This window comes from Falco punctatus, assembly GCF_963210335.1.
Source record: "Falco punctatus genome assembly, chromosome: 3".
Classification (NCBI taxonomy): Eukaryota; Metazoa; Chordata; class Aves; order Falconiformes; family Falconidae; genus Falco; species Falco punctatus.
The window spans coordinates 41579197-41596620 of NC_137582.1; the positions used below are offsets into that span (position 1 = coordinate 41579197).

Sequence of the window (17424 nt, forward strand, 5' to 3'; positions counted from 1 at the left end):
TTTGCATGACAATATTATACTACAGGCCTGTGTATTCTTTTCTTCATCAGCAATGGGATTATGGCACGAGTATACAGGATTTCTTATCCATATAATTTGATGGCAGGAAATATTAAAATAAACTATAAACTCAATTTGCAGCTTGTCTTAGGGAGGAAATTGGGATATGGCTGGGTAAAATACAGATTGCAGACTAAAAAATGTGGATTTGCAGAAATAGAATGATGACACAAGGTTCTCTGTCATTTTCTTTCAGTAGCATTGAATATAATTACCTTACTATTTATCTTAGTAAATGTTAGGTTCCCAAGCAAAGCTACATAAGCACAACTTTTTGCATCCCTTAAATAACCTGAAGAGACTTCAACTAACTATATTCTTGGTGAAGCTTCTATGCCTTAATTCATGCAATCAAATTAACTAAGGAATTGAAGTCCAGAGTAAACAGTTATTACTTTGTGGGAAATCCACTTCTGCAAACAGAATTAGTATTTTCTTAATTTTTTAGAACAATGAGGACCTAAGTTTTGAAGGTGCTGAACCTCTTCTAATTAGTTTGTAAGTGAATTAATTGCTTACGGAAGCTATTCTACGGAGATACAAGGAAATTACAAAATGGGCTTTGCTGCTACGAGCCCTATCCCTGTGCCTCAGGCCCATCAGCATCAGACCCGTTTTCCTTATGCTTGTTCCGGGCCTGTTCTCTTTTTGTATTGAAAGTCAAAGCAAGGGCCTGTTGGTACTGACTCCTGGGGCTGCTCTTCCTGGGCGTGCTGCCTGGTACCTGAAACCACGTGGCACTGCCTATGGGAAGCAAAGGGGAGTTGTGCTTTTCTTACTATCATGTAGGGTTTTGATTTGATTTGATTTGATTTTACTTTATTTTATTTTTTATTTTATTTTATTTTACTTTCCCCACATCTCCCCAATGCCCAGATTTCAAGAAAAGAAGTTCCACAGAAAACCAACATTTTTTTAATATAAATAAACCTCAGAATTTTTATTATTTTTGTATTGTTTCATCACCCAGCTATTGCTTCATTGCCAGTAATGCAATGATTTTTATTTCTTTTTCCTGGTTCCTGTGAGGGGCTGTGGAGGTGGAGTGCTGGCTTGGGATGACTGGGGGGAACAATGTTGCACTGGTCAGCACCCAGCAAGGCAGGAGCCCCTGGCCCCAGCTGCCCCTGGCAGCACATCCTCCCCTCAACACCTCCCCTCCAGCCATACTTGCTCAAGATAGGAGAGAAAGCAACTTCTCTGTGGAAAAGGGAGCTGGGGATTTTTTTAACACTCTTGGTGAAAGAGGAAGCAAAGGCTGAGAGAAGATATGATGGAGGCATGGATTGCTTTAAAGTACTGCAGCTGGGGCAAAAGGAGCGCACCACTAGAAACTGTATGGGTGCAAATCCAAGAGGTGTCAACTTGTGCCTCTGTCCTGGCTTGGAGCAAAATGGGCCCCTTTGCCCAAGTGGTAAATAACAGCTCTGGCAAAGTCCAAAGTAGTTGATTTGTTTCTTAAGACAAATGCTTGCATTCCTTTTTTCACAATTAAAACTGTGCTAGGATAGCTAGTTTGTGCCAACTTTGAAAATTTGGTTTCCATAGTGGTTTTGTTCCGAAGCTTTACAAGCGTGTTCTTCAGTGCCTAAAGATTTGCCTGACTTACAGTGCTGGAGCACCTCCTGCATCTGGAACCTCCAAAAGCACAGCGGTTTGGATGTGAGGGTAGGGCTTAATTTCTGGTGTATAAAACACACTACGGGATGGACTGTGAAGTAGTGCAGACATACCATGCCTTTTAATAGAGTTAAAAACATAGTATGTTTAGGGAATTTTAAGCCTTCAGTTTGGAGCTGGTACACTGCAAGCTGTTTGGCTTCTATTGCCCTGCTCGTAGGCGCATTTTCTCCAGAGATGGACAGTAAGTAACTATCAATAGGAAGAGCTTGCAACGCAGAGAACTGCTACTACCTGGAAAAAAGCACAGGGTATAGCCAGAGAAATGTTGTCTGTGGTCTGGTTTTAACACCGTACAACTTCTTTTGCTTTATGTAAGTGATGTCAGTGCTGCAGTTCCATCCCAACGCATGGGGCAAGGAAAGGGTAACGCCAGGCATCCATATAAAAAAGAGCTGACACAGGCTTTTGATGCAGATTTCTACCTACCTGTATGTGAACCAGTTACACAAGAACTACAAAGTGCCCTTTTTTTTTTTCTTTTTTTTTTTTTTCCCCCAGTAAGTGGTAGTTGCAGACACTATTATTTGAGGTAGGGCGGGGTTCCTTTCTGCTTGTATTTAGAGTAATACTTGCATTTACAAAACACAGTATAGGGCTGAATCTTCACATTGTCTTGGCAGCTTTTTGCAGTGAAATCATACTATATTTCAATGTAGATTCTATCCTCATTGCAATCTGTTCTGTGTTTTCCCATGTTTTTCCTATCTGGATTATAGGTAGGTGGGTTTTAGAGGAACATAGGAAGTTTGGGATTGCTGCAGGTCTAAATAAAGAGACATTTCCATACCTTAACTATTCAGGAACTGAATTTATTATTTTTTTTGCAATAAGCCTTTTCACTTGCTCTGAAGTAGCAATTCAGTCATGATTTGGTTATGGATTATAGGATATCTAATATGTATGTGCATTTCCTTGTTTAAGAAACAACTTGATTTTCAGTTTCACCTTAATTTACATTTAATTTCCAGAATTTCTTACTCCACTCACCAAACTAGCATTTTGCATGTAAATAGGAGAAACTATCTCTTGAATGTATTCTTGTTTATTAGAATTTTATCTGCACACAAATACCATAATTTTATCTCTTCCTCTTTTTAGCTTCTATTACTTAGTCTCTTTGCTTTGACTTCAGTATACTTAATTACAATGAGTATGAATAATTACAACTGGTGATTTTATAGATGGCATTTTATGCCTATAATATGTATATAGGCACATTTTGAGATATAATGCATTATGTTACAAATTATAAATACAGGTTTTAAACCCAACATATTCTGAATGGTGATGTTCAAATGACATTCCAAATGTTTAAATACTCTGCTTCTACAAAATAAACAGCATTAATTAGGAATTACCTTTGCATTACTTCTTCATTCCATTGTTTGAGGTTTGCCAGCTCACTTGATTTTCTTGTTTGAGTCATGTGAGTTAGGAAGGCTTACTCTGTGTAGGCAAGCCTACTAATCCTTGCTCATGCTCTCCCTGGTATCTGTGGTTATAATGTACTTTTTCGAGTTTTTGACAGAATAGTGAGAAACTACTTGGGAAATAAGCTCACACAGTGAGTAAATTGCAAATTATTACTACATAGTTGCATAGGCCATCTGGCGTTTAAATAGAAATACAATACATGTCTTCTCTAACCAACGTATTTTCTTACTCCACCAAAATTTGCAAGTATTCACAATGTGTCAGTGAAGAGGATGCTAAGAAACAGGCACTGAGGAATTTAACACACTTTAAAGTAGTGAATTAAATAGAACTCTTGAATAATATCATGAGCAGATCCTCTAGCGAAAAGGGATATAATCCATTTAATAGGAATATGTAATAGACAATTCAGTTCTTACGGGTAGCTTATCAAATAAAATGCTTTTTGTCATAAAATTACATGCAAGAGAGTCAGTACAGAAAACCAAGCCATGCGTTTTGTTGTATAACAAAACAAAATATATTACATTTATGAATATTGACACATCCAAAATTATACACAAGTTATACACAATTAGACATTGCTTTCCTTGAATAGTAGTCATTCTACATGTCACAATCCAGGGTTCCCTCTTTATCATTATTATTAAAAGAAAATGAAAGATTTTATCAAAGCAGCAGGGGATGAGATTTAAGTAATTTCTAAAAAAATTTTTTTTGGTTTGCAAACATGCCTTGCCTCAAAATTGTAAGTATCATAAACACTGAAGTGTTGGACTGATTCATTTACTTCATGCATTTCATTTTAACACAAAAAAGGAATACTTGGATCTACAATAATGAGTATGAAAAAGATATCTTTAAAATATATATAGGGAGTAAATAAATTCAACTAAAGGCATGTTTGGAAGGCATATTGTATCAGGCATGATTCTGTCTTGCAAGCACTAGCTAAAACCAGGCCCACCAGCTTCACACAAACAAACACATTTCAATTTCTTTACTCCGAATAGCTCGAATAGCCTCCTGATTAGCAAGGTACTTAGGCATGTAAGTAGTCTCAGTGAGTGTCCCCAGCAAAGCTAAATATATTTGCCAAATCACTTACCTAAGGGTGTCTCCTGAATTTTTTGAATTGTTGCATTGTTTACCCTGCTCCAGTTTCTACCAAGAGTGACTCAACAACAGTTAAGCAGCTGCTCGAGTAGGACACCTCTCTGTCATACCAAACCCTGTACTTGGCCAATTTTTCATTGCTCCTTTTAATTCCACTCTCTAGGTACAGGGTGGGGATGGAGGTTGTAGACTGGGGGGGATTGGGGGGCAGGGATTTCCAATTCACCCGTTCCTTATCTGGTATTTATCTTGTAATGTTTGGCCAGGGAAAATCTTTTTGCAATAAACCTGTGTAGTCCTTAGCAAAATGGGATCCCATTTGACAACTAATCCCTGAAACAGCAAAAGTGTAGTTCCCTGTTTGAACCTATAGTTATGTGACATCTTTCAAAAATACATAGGTATGAATAGAATATGTGAGTAAATGTGACTATCTCAATTTCATAGACATAAATAGTATATTTCTTCATCCCTGGAGGGTTTTTTCTACACATGAGACTGTTTAGCTTGAGGATATAATGAGGTGTTACTAGACTTTTCTGTAGCTAAAAGAGTGGTTCTCTGACAATCCTGATCCAGATTTGTAGAAATATGGCCAGTACAGAAAATAACGTATGTGCCATTGTCTGAAAAATTCAGGCATATCTACACACAAACAGTAGCAGTAGTCTTTGTTTATTATGCTTTGATTTTGAGTTTTGATTTTGCCAAAATGTACAAAGAATAGTGCTCTGAACACTTCTGTTAGATTTCCCTTTTTTTTTTTTTTTTTTTTTTTTTAATAATGACTGGACAAGGTCTTCAGTTGAAGTGGTATATGTCTTTTACATCAATATAATGTCTGTAATAATTCACTAAACTGCATTTTTAAATGTTGGAATACTAACATTAGCATAGTAGATCTGATCTCTGAACAACAGTGAGTGATACCATGTTATTGGAGGGGTGGGGGAAATAAAAAATGCTTATTAGGATGTGGAAAAGGACATACAGCCTGCATGGCAAATGAAGTAATGCTTCCAGCATCAGTAAGGCCTCAAACTAAGTAGTATGCTCAATATCAAAAACTCACCCTTTTCTCTGCACCAGCTGGAGAAAGTCTATAGCAGCTGGAATGAGCAGGGACCGGCATAATGTGCTGTAAAAGGAGAGCTAGAAGGAACTGAGATTACTCAGGCTAGTAGAAGACAGGAGCAACAATGCAGCAGCCCTGCAAAAGGGTAAGAACTGACAAAAGTAGAGGGGGAAAAAAACTCTATATCCATGGTAGATTTGAGAAGAAGATAAAGGCCTAAAATGCAGCAAACTAAACCATGTCTAAGCATTAGAAAAGCTAATCCTGAGGAGAGTAGAGCAATGCAGTAGCCTGGGAGGCTGGGATGTCTTCATCACAGGTCATTAAGAACAGGTTAGACCAACGCACTGGGAGTGAGATAGGTGTTAATCATCCTGCCTTAAAGGAGGGGGGTGGACACAGATGGCCTCTTGACCTCTTTTAGCTTCTTGATCTTGTCGTTTCTTTTTTTCTGGATTCAGGGTATACATTTAATCAACGCAGCTGTATTTAAACTAAGAGGGAAGGTGATAGTCTTCTATATAGAAGTTAGTTCATTTCCTCCTCATCCTTCGGCACTTTCTGTTGTAAAAAATTGGCACCTTTGTCTGAGCTCAGTCTGTCCTTCACAGGACTTTTTTTTCCCTTTGGTAGGCATAAAGCTGATGGGTAGAGGAGTATACAAAGGACAATTGGTTTTGTAAGTCCGCATCCCAGCAAGCACAGTATCTGTAATGATCTCATCAAATGTACTTGAATTGTCTAAGGCAGGATCTTTCTTAATTATAAGTCAAGATGGGGAGGGGAGAGCTTAGGCTGCAGCTTGTCTTCTGAAAGGGACATAGAAAGGACTGCAAAAGTGGGGGTGGTGGTGGGTGGTGGTAGCTTTATATCACTTGTCTTCCAAATGTTAGGGCTACAGTGGCTCTTGCAAAACACTTGTTGGTTTAAACAGTGCAAGCAGAACTATTGACAGAGCCTATTACCTTAGCTGTCAGGTTGGAGTCACCAGACCATGGTGAGGTTGGGTTGGTTAAGTTATGTGCAAGTTGGTTACAAATTGCGCTTTTCCAAACCATTCAGTGTGTTTGCATTATCTTTCAAGCATGTATTATCTTACTGCAAACACAAGCCGTAAGTTAGTTTATTAATTTCTCTCTTGGCTCCTTTCCTCTCTTTAATTTGTTGCTTTTATGAAACAGCTTTACTGTTTAATTTTTTTTCTCCAAACATTATGATAATTATTGAAAATGTATTTGAGAGCTTAAAAGTGGAATGGCTGGAGTGGGATGTCACAAGAAACAATATCAAAATTTGATACAGTTGTAGCCTCTTCCTCCTTCAGTCTGAGCTTTGCTAACCTTGCTATTTCCTGATGAGCCATATTTAATGCATATGTAACCACCACATGTAGTAAAATCAAAAGCAAAATCTCTGTCTGCAAAACCCAGAGATGTGAAAATGTCCCACGGTAGGATTGCAACTTCAGAAACATGAACTATCTTTTATTGATATAGAGCTGTCTCCTTGAGTACACAAGGAGGCTGGAGCAGAGACTTATTTTGGTGAGGTGCTAATTCTGATGCCCAGTGATTATTTCAAAGTCAACACTGTTACCTTTCCTTCCTGACACAAGAAAGGAGAAAGAAAACCACAGAATTTCTTGCTATATTGTGAGCAATGTGTAATTTTGATCCTACATATAGAGGTTCACATGGTAATAGTATCTACTCCTAAAGCCCAAAAGTGGGAGAAGCCAACTCAAGGAGACCACAGAGTCTGCAAATCCAAGGACCTGTTTGGGAAAGGAAAGGACAGATGTCCAAAACTGATCAGGGAAATGTTCAACTCTTCTAGTTGCTCTGCACTGTCTGGCTCAGTCTTCAAAAATGACTGTTCCCCATCCCTGATGCCTTTGGTGAGTCAAATGAAGCTGATGCTAAGGAGATTTCAGAGGGCATGCCATTAGGGTGAAATGGAGGTAGTCTCAGGGAATGGAAAACCTCTGTCCTACTACATAGTCCAAAAAAATTAGGGACAATTTTTTCTGATATGTGTTAGACTAAAATAATTCCATACAAAAAAATGGGTTGTTCTAGAGTTTAGGGTTGGAAGCCAAACTGAAAACATAAGCTTAAGAAACTTTAATTGGTTTAATAATAATAATAAAAAGAAATTAGATTAAAATAATATTTTTTTAAAAGCCATGAGCAGCTGAATTCCTGAATTTAAAGAACTTGAACTTAAAACCCTTAACTCTATCCTGAGGTGAAGTCAGACTCCTTATATTACTTCTTCATACTTTCTGGACTTTATTTACTTCAGGTAAAGGTTTGTAAGATCAAGCTTCTGTGCTATCTGTAAATCAAAAAGCTATCTGTGGCCTCAAGTTTGGAAAGCCATTTAACTGGTTCTGTGACTAAATCACTGTCATCCTTCCATCTTGATTTCATCTCTTTCATAATGGCATTAAGAACTGCAACAGACAGAGGCAGATCTTAAGTCTGCTGCATGAAATGTGCTACTTGTACAGACATGCTAAGTTTTTGCCAGTTAAAAACATGCTTCATCACCACTCTGATTTTTTTTTTTTTTTTGTATCTTCTGTGCTCTAATTAAATGGGCTAATAAATTGACATGTTTACATAACTCTGGATTTACATAGTAAGTGGCCAATTGAGAACACAGATTGATCATCCTCAAGCTATAATCAGATTACTAGTGAATTTAGAAAGTATGCTCAATATAAAAGATGTAGGGTCACTTAGGCTGAGGGTTGCATAACTGAGGCTGAGGGGTACGATTTAGGAGGAAAGCATTCTAATGTATGTGGTCAGGGATGAGAAGTAATTGTTAATTATGAATTAATAAAAGCTGCCTTAGAATAATTTTTCAGAGGACATCCCAAAGAAAGCAGCACAAAGAGTGTGTCCAAGGGGCTTGTCAAAGCCTACGTCTCCACTTGCTAATGGTGGGATGGATGATTTTTAATTCTGCCCTTCCTCAGCAATGCTTTTTATTATCAAAATCTTGTGAAGGTACAAAAACGTGTGTATTCAAGTGCAGGAAGTCAAGGGAAGAAGACAGTGTTACACAATCCTGAACAAAAGGTAAGTTAACATGTTCAAAAGTGTAATTACAAGGGGAAGACAACATTACTCTTTAAACAGCAAAATCATAATGAAACACTTCTACCTCTATTTCTTCTTATATGTAGCTCGATCATACCCCTTAACGTGTATGCTTGAGTGTATGTACATTTTCAGTTAAAGGCGGAGTATAGGGGTGAGCTGGGCCTTTTTCATCCTCAGTAGGAGGAATGGCAATGTCTTTTTGAACAGACTGCGTGAATATACAGAATATGTCATGGCATAAGTGTCATTGACCATACACTGCAGAATGAGAATGTGGGAGAGACTGAGAATGGAAGAGTTGCAAAAATAAAGATAAAATGGAAAATAAGGGCAAAAGAAGGGGAGGAAAAAAGAGATGGCTGAAGAGAAGAATGATTGGAGAAGTTGGGAGATCGGTGTGAATGAAATAAAGCAGAGTAGCAGAAAGAATTTTTTCCCCACAAAAAGTATCACAGAGCCACAGAGTTCCTGAGGCTGGACAGGACTTCTGGAGGTCAACTGGTCCAGCCCCCCTGCTCAAGCAGGGTCATCTCCAGCAGCCTACGCAGCAGTGCCCAGCACTTTTTCTCATGGTTGGAATTTGGTGCCAGCTGCTCAGCAGTCCCCACCACAGTGCATGAGAAGAACTTTAGGGGCAGATCTTGTTTGACTGATCCAGCACTTCTGTGGTCATAGTTGCTACATGTAACTGAAGGAAAGTGGCAGAAGCAAGTGGGCTAGGTAAATGAAGGTGCTGCTCCAGCAAGGTAAAAGTGCAAGGGGTTTTTGTATGGTGTTATCGTACAAGAAAAATACATACACTTCTGGTGCTAGTATAGCAGTCACGGTTTAGTTCTACAGGTGTATTTCCCTCAGCTGAACATTATTTTGTCTTAGCATGACTGCTATCAGAGTAGCATGAGTAAAATGAGTTATTTATTCTAGTATAAAAATACTGGCACAAATATTGATTAAAATTCTGATTCTTACCCTATACATTTATAACTTTCTTCAAAATGTTTTATAAGGTGAAATTGATCTTGATTGATTTCTTGTATTAAAAAAGTATGGAGCTTTTCAAGGTTATCTGATTTTTAGAAAAATTAATATGAAGCAAATCAACATGCAATAAGATGTTTGATTAGCCACTTTTTAATTTATAAGTTTGTTATTTGAGGTGCAAAACATATTTTGTTTTTGCCTGAGGTTTTTCTAGGACAAAAAAAATACCTTATTTTTACTTTTAGCACATAAGCTCTATATGACTAGGATATGCTCTTCACTGCAAGCTCTTAATGAGTCTGATGTATCACTGTATCAAATGGCAATAAAGCCAAAGTGCCACTGAAGAAGTTGAGCCAGATCCTAGATGCTTTAAAAGAACATAGTGCTATGCCAGTCAGTGTGTTGTTTTGAGAAGGCAGAATATGGCGAAGGGCTAATCAGCAACGGTCTGGATGTGATGTGAGAGCAGAGGGGCACAGTAATTGTGGTAACAATAGAGTATGCATATCCTGACAGGTGTGTGTGTGTGTGTTGTGTAAAGGTGATGGCGACTAGGGGAAGTGCTAGGTAGCTGGAAGAAAGACAAATGTCGTGTCCACCTTCAAGGAGGGAGATCCAGGGAACTACAGGCCAGCCAGTCTGACCTCCGTCTGTGGGAGGATTAAGTAGTAAATCCTCCTGAATACCACGTTCAGGTGTTTGAAAGACAAGAAGGTGACTGGGGACAGGCAGTAAGGGTTTACAAAGGGTAAATTCTGCCTGACCAACATCACTGCTTTTTATAATGAGATAACTGAGTCTGTGGAGAAAGGGAGAGTGGCAGATATCATTTACCTTGACTTTAGCAAAGTTTTTGACACAATCACCCATAGGCCTCCTTTAATCACATTGGAGAGGTATGAGCTAGGTTAAGTAGAAGATAAGTTAGGTGGAAAAAAGATGTTAGGCTGGACCATGGGCTCAAGGGCTGTCATCAGCAGTAGCAGGTCCAGCTGGTGGCCAGTGTGCTTCAAGGGTGGATACTGGGACTGATACTGTGAAACACCTTTGTCAGTGACCTCAGTGATGAGATGAAGTGCAGGTGACAGCAAACTGGGAAGGAGTGGTCGGTGCACTGGAGGGACCTCAGCAGGCTGGAGAAATGGGCTAGCAGGAACTTCATGAAATTCAGTGAATATTAGTGCAGCATCCTGCATCTGTGACAGAATAGCCACCCACTTTAGGAGGTGGAAGCCAAGTGGATAGAAAAGAGTTTTTTAAAAAAACTATTATTTGGGGATCCTGACAAGCAACTAGTAAGTCAGCAGTGATCTTGCAACAAAGGAGGTCAATGGCATCCTGGGCCACAATAGCAAAAGAAGAGCCAGTAGGTTGAGAAAAGTGGTTGTTTCCACCCATGGAGTACTTGTGAGATCACATCTGGATTACCGTGTGCAGTTTTGAGGTCCCCAGTACGTGAAAGCCATGGACATAAAAAAGCAAATCCAGAGGAAGGCTGCCACAATGGTGAAGGTGCTGGAGCATGTGACGCACAAGAAGAGGCCGAGGAGGTCAGGCTGTTAGTCCTAAGAAGAGAAGGCTGGCATGAATTTCATTGTTCTCCTCAGCTACCTAATGGGCAGGCACAGAGAAGATGGAGCCTTCTTTGAAGTCCACAGTGGCGTTTTCCCTGTGACAGGCAATAGGCACAAGGTGGAACAGGTCTATTAGATATTGGGGGCAAAGAAAAAATCACAAATGTGGTCAAAAGCTGGAACGGGTCATTAAGAGAGGCTGTGGACTCTTCATCCCTGGAGACAGTAAAAACTCAGCTGGATATGGCTCTGGAAAATCTGGCATAACTTCAAAAATGGCCCTATGTGGAGCTGAGGTTTCAACTGGAAGACCACGACAGGTCCCTCCACATCCTGAAGAGGGTGAAGATGGTATAGTAGGTTTAAATGGTTTTAAATTTCATTTTGTTTTCTTTATGGCTTTGAATTGGTTATATACTGTGTCAACAAAAATCTTATTGGTTTCATAAAGACCATATTTAAATCCACTTGGGAAGGTTAATAAATAAGTGGGGACTCAATTCCCCATAAAGGTGGGCAGAGCAATTCTACAGGGTAAATGCAGCTGCTCATGAAAAAGGCTTTGTGCACAAACAGCTGTGTTACATATAGCCCTGGTGTCAGCAGGTGCACATAAACCCTTCTTCCTTACGTGTTAGAGCTGTGGATACAGCTTTATGAGACAGCAACCATACCTGAGTGGCCCACCAAGTTCATAAGCATTCAACAATTCATTCATAACCTTTCACCTTACGGAAGAATAACTGTTATGTTTGAAAATCAGTTAAAAACACACCGGAAAATACTAGTTTTACTCACAGCACCCCATGTACCAATTTTTTTGAGACATATGTTATGTGGAAAAGGTAAGTAAGAAAAAAATATTGACAATAGATGACTATACTGATCAGAAAAAAACATGGTTGCATTCAGATTCTGATTTTTCTCCTGTTGATTTAGGGGAAAAAAATTATGAGAAGAAATTTAACCAAACTTCACTGAAAATTCAAAATAATTAAAACCTTCTGTCTGTGTTAAATTTCACACCAGGAAAGGTTTGCAAGTCACAATGAATAATCAAGTGAATGCATAAAGTGATGCTGTGAACAAAAAAGCCAGCAGAAGTATAAATGGGAGGAGGACGCATAGGAGAGGATGATGGAAAGCTTGTATTACTCTTGTTTAGAATGGATGAAGCTTCTGTTGAATAACTAAGCCCAGCTGTAGTCAGCACTGCACAGCAATGGTGACGCTAGAGGTTCAGAGAAGACCTGTAATGCTGAATAAACCCTGGCACTGAAGTGTGTTTATCAAATCTGTTTCACATCTGGAAGACGGCGCTTTCCCTTTAAAGAACAGCAGTCAGGAATAGCATAATTACTGGTCTTTGCACTCAGTGATATTTGTAACCAGGGGTTTGGGTTTTGGCCTTAGATGACAAAGTGTATCTGCTCATGAGTTAGAAGCTTGTAACAAATTTCAGTGGATCTGAGCGTATGTGTGTAGCTGAAACCCTTCTCTCACCCAGTTTATCAACGACACTCAGCCATATCAGACTCAGAGGGTTTTGTCAATGTTGAGACCATAAACTTTGTGTTACATGGGCTATCTTTTATGTTTGTACTGCAGCAAGTTAAAAGATCTTCCTTGCTTTTCCCGGTGGATTTAGGTACTAGTTTAATACTTAAGACTTTTGGTTATGTTAAAGGAAGTGTGAAGTTGGGAAAAAATCAAGCTTTCATAAGTAAGAAATGCTGGAATTAAAATTACCTGTGCAATTCTGCTTATGGTCATAAAATTAAAGACATACTCCCCCCCCCCCCCCAGCGGCCCACTGTTTCACTTAGCATAGGAGAACGAATGAATCATGATTGTGAGGTAAATGAGATTATTGCCTATATAAATGTTACCTTATTTGCTACAGAGGTTTGCACAGATATAACAAATGAGGCCAGAGGAAAAGCTCTGTCTGTCCAGAAATCTTTGCCCCAGGTTTTTTTCACATACAAGCTACTCTCATTTGCCATGTTATTTCAAGGTAATATTCTGATTTCTCTGCTCTCCAGACAGAATTAACCTTCGATCTCTTTGCTGCCTGCCCGCGTACGGGCAGGGCGGAAAAGCTTCCTGAAGACTGAGTAATTTCTCTGCCGAGTATGACTGATGGGGAGGGACATTCAGAAAGGTTGTCCTCTCCAGCTACTGCAGCCCAGCACTGGAGCACGCCTGCTTCTCTTCTGGAGATGATGCCAAAATCACTCCCCCTAAAACAGTGGCATTTAATGTAGGTAGGATCTCTGGTTACTTTGGCAGCAAAGCTCTAATTGAGTGTTTACAGACTACAATCCCTCCACCCTCATTTCCTAATGGGACTACATTCAAATAAGACTTCTGATAGCCATCTCTCCCATACCTGAGTATAGGAAATCCCATACCTGAAGAGGAAAATATTACAAGTTTTCAGTACTTGCTTGCAAAGACTTTTCTTAATATGGGGGAGGAGAGCGGGAAAGATAGTTCCCCTTTAATATGTTTGGAAAACCCATTGAACTATTTTTGCCCAGTCAAAGGAAAAAGCTTTTAAAAAAATTGAGTCAGACACAAGTATGGGAAATTGCATGCAGCACAGCAGGGCAAAATGTAACCCTCTGAAAAACAACGGTTATGATCAAAAAAGTATTGGACAAGCCTAATTGCAAGCAGAGTTAGCCATACCACCAGCAACAATATATAATCTGTGGATAGCTCCAGAAAAACTTGGGGCTGCACACCCATGTGAGAAAACATCAAAAATAACAACCCTTACAAGCTGTAGAGCACAGCTCGCCATTATCGACATACGTGAAAACTTAAAGCTTTCCTTTTACGAAAGGATTTCTGCATCGTGGGTCGCCTCTTGAACTAAAGGGCAATGTTTAACAATCACCCTCCGGCCCTTAATAATTTTTAACTCACGTCTTCACTCCTCCAACCTAGGAAGAGCCTGCATCTCCATCCCCTCGCTCCCGTGAGCAAGGCACAGTTGATTCCGTGCATTTGTGACGCGATTTTCAGCATGTGTGCCTTTTTTTTTTTTTTTATCCCCCCGGGGGCAAAGAAAGGAAACAAGCCTGTGCCGTGTGCCCCCCCCCCCCGCCCCCGCGCCTCTCCGTTACTGTGGACAGGGGCCACCGAAAGCCCTGCCGGGGCTGATCGCGCCGGTCCCGCTGGGCGGCGAGGTGCCTCCCGGGGCGGCCCGCAAAGGGCCACATTTAAAGTCTCGCCCTCCGAGGGCGAAGGACTTTTTTTTCCCTCCTTCTTCCCTTCCCCTTTCTCCCCCGCCCGGGTGCCGGGGAGGAGGCTCCCGGGAGCGCCGCGCAGGGCTGCGAGCGAGCGGGGCGGCTGCCATTGTCCCTGCGGGCGGGGAGCGGGGCAGCCCCGCGCCCCGCCGGGCGGCATCTGCGAGGGGCGGCGGCGCCCCGGGCCACGCCGCGGTGCCGCCCGCCCCGGCCCAGCCTCCCCCAGCCCGGGGCCCGGCCGCTGCCGCCGTGCCCGGGGGCAGGGGGGAGTGACTTGTGCCTCCCCCCGCCTCCTCCCCGTCCAGCCCTCCTCTGGGTAGAAGGGGAGGAGGAGGAGGGCGAGTGGTGGGAGGGTCTCCATTGAAATAAACAAGCAGGCAGTTATTAAAACGGGAACATGGCGGCCGCAGCCCCAGCTTCAGCTTCATCTTACAAAGCGAAGGTCAGCGCCGGCGGCAGCCGCGGCGGCAGCGGCGGGAGACGGCACTGATCCCGGTAACGGCTCCCGCACGCCCCCTCGGCCCCGGCGCGGCGGGGGGTGTGCCCGAGCCCCCCGCGCCTCCCCGGCCGCCTTGTGTAATGCCGGGGGGACGCCCGGGGCCGCGCCGGTGCGCGGAGGGGCGGCGTTGGCGGGCGGCACCGCGGCCGCGGCGAGGCGGCTTCCCCCGCGGCGGGGAGCGGGGCGGGGGCTGCGGCCCCCTCCGGGGGGAACCGGGGGGCAGCCGGGGGCAGGGGACTGCCGGGCCGCCCCTCGCCGGGGCATCGTGCTCGCACCCCCGGGGCCCGGCGGGGGGGTGCGGGTTTACTTCCCCGGGACATCCCCCGTTTCGGCGGAGCGGGGCGGAGGGGGGGGCGGGCGGGTTAGGGCACCCCACACTGCCGGGCCGGGGGGGCTGGTTTCCTGCGCCCAGGCCAGGCGGAGGTCGGGTGCCGCCTCTCCGCGCCGCTGGCTGGGGGCGGCCGGGGGAGAAAGTGCGCGGAGCCGGGGAGGGGAGGGCTGCCGCGGGCGAGCCGGGGGGCAGGGGCTGCCCGTGCTGGGGGAGGATGGGGCAGCCGGGGTGCGGAGGGAGATTTTCAAGGGATTGTTTAGGACGTTCCCTCCTCGCCTCCGAGCACACGCCGACAGGGAAACTTGAGGGAGGGTGTCTCCCCGGTGACAAAAGGGGTGATTTGGGGAGCAGGGTGGCGCTCACCCCCTCCCTTTCCCCGGCTGACAAGGACTTGGCGCGCCGGGGTGCGGGCCGCTCCGCTTTCCCTGCGTGGGGCTGAGCCGGCCGCCCCCTTCCCCGCGCCGGGCAGGGGCCGCGGCGCCCGGTGCCCTCTCCTCTCCCCTCCGCGGCCGGGGCGCCCCGCCGCCGCTGCGCGCCCGCAGGAGACGCGCGGGGAAGGAGGGGGCAAAGCGGGCAACTTCTCTAACTTTCTGCGCGGGGGCTGCGCCTGCGTGTGCGCGCCGCGCACCGCCGCGCCGTGCCGCGGGGGCGAGCGGCGGGGCGCCGCAGTCGCGCAGCCAGGCCGCGGCGGCACAGCTGCGTGCGAGCGCAGCCCGGGGCGCCCGGCCGCCGCCTCCCCGCGGCCCGGGGAGGGGTGGGGGCCCGGCCGCCGCAGTGCCGTGTGTCTGCGTGTGTGCGCGGGGCGGGGAGCGGCGGCGGGAGGAGGAGGGGGAGGAGGGGACGGCAGCCGGCTGGGCGCGGGGCCGGGGTCCCTGGGCGGGTGCTGCCGGCGGGGCGGGCGGTGCCGCTTGCTCCCGCTCCGCTCCCGCGGGGCCGCGCGTAAAGGCTGCGGGCCGCTCCGCCTCCGCCGGGAGCGGGCCCCCGCGCACGGGGAGCGGGGGAGGGGTGGGGAGATGTCCGCCGCCTCCGCGGAGGGCGGGTGCTCAACCCCTCCCCGCCGCCGCGCTCGCCGGAGGCTCCTGGGCGAGGTGTAACCGGAGCCCCGTCCCCCGCCTCGCCGCCCCTCACCGCTTCGCCCGCGCTTGGCCCCGAGCGCGTCCCCCCTTCCCGCGGGGGGCGTGCAGGCCGCGCGGTTTGCCTGCGGGAAACCTGCCCGGGGGCCCGGCAAAAAAAAAAAAAAAAAGGCCGGGGGGGGCGGCGAGGAGGTTGCTGGTAGTCGCCGGGAAATAACGATACCCGAACCGTGGTTCGCGTAAGCCTGTGTGCCTCTGAGCGCCTATGCGGGCCCGCGGCGTGCATACACTTGTAATGCAGCCAGGGGAGAGTCTCCTTGTAAAGGAGAGCAGCCTGCTTGTTGGTAGCAGTCAGTTGGTTTTGTATTTTCTCTTTCTCTGAGTAGTTGGGAGCAGGTGAAGGGGCTTTAGAACTGAACCGATAATATTTTTACGGTATTTGAGTACAGCCTGAACTAAGCATATAGTGTCTGGCTGTGACAGAGCCGAGCTCTATTGCTGCTGTAAATAAGTAAGCAGTTTAGGACTGCCGGTCTTCTTACTTAAAGCATTTTTTTTGTTGTTGTTGTCCTTAGTTTGCTGCTGTTGTGACCAAGAGCAGTCATTTTTTTTTTTTTTAATCCTTCTAGGTTTTTATGTACTAAACCATAAAATGAACTCTAGCCAGTTAATTTCCTGGCTTTTTACAACCCGGTAGTGGCATTGGGCCACCCGGTGGGCTCCTCGGGGGGCAAGGGGGAGCCCTCTGGGAGTGCCGAAAGGGGGGGAGCTGCTAGTCCGTTGTGCTGCATCCTCTCGGAGAAATGACAAGGTTGCACACCGTTGTTAGTGTCATACCGAAACTGTTATTCCCCAAAGCAGGGCTGGTCTTTGCTTGCACGCAGCTTAAGGCCGCTGTGAATGGAACCCGGTCGTTTTATCGCAGCCGGTGTGGGTACTGCGCCTCCTGCGTATTTCAGGACACTTGCTTGTTTACGTCAGCGGCAGTGTCACAAATAGGATATACCAGGCTTATGCATATTTGTACGTACAGATGCGTACGCAGGTGCGTATGGGCGCTCATGCATTTGTGTCCCTTACTTTGGCATTTGTGATACAGCTGATTGGGGGCTGGAACATAGAAGTCAGCTCTGCTCTGCCACATGAGATAAAAGAAAGATGTAAATTGCCCCCAGTTAATCCCTAAGTTTATGTGAAGTGCTGTGATAAGCTTAGTGTTCATAGC

General features: G+C 44.9%; 1 protein-coding gene across 7 annotated transcripts in view; it reads left to right on the plus strand.

Moving 5' to 3' along the window:
• Positions 1–5966: 5966 nt before the first annotated feature.
• Positions 5967–17424, plus strand: part of NCOA2 (nuclear receptor coactivator 2) — a 198352-nt gene continuing 186894 nt past the window's right edge. For 4 of the 7 annotated variants that reach the window (XM_080378652.1, XM_080378653.1, XM_080378651.1 and 1 more), the window contains exon 1: positions 5967–14791. The gene's annotated coding sequence lies outside the window, so the exon portion shown is untranslated. The remainder of the gene's footprint in view (positions 14792–17424) is intronic. The other 3 variants (XM_080378656.1, XM_080378654.1, XM_080378659.1) reach the window with 1 other exon arrangement.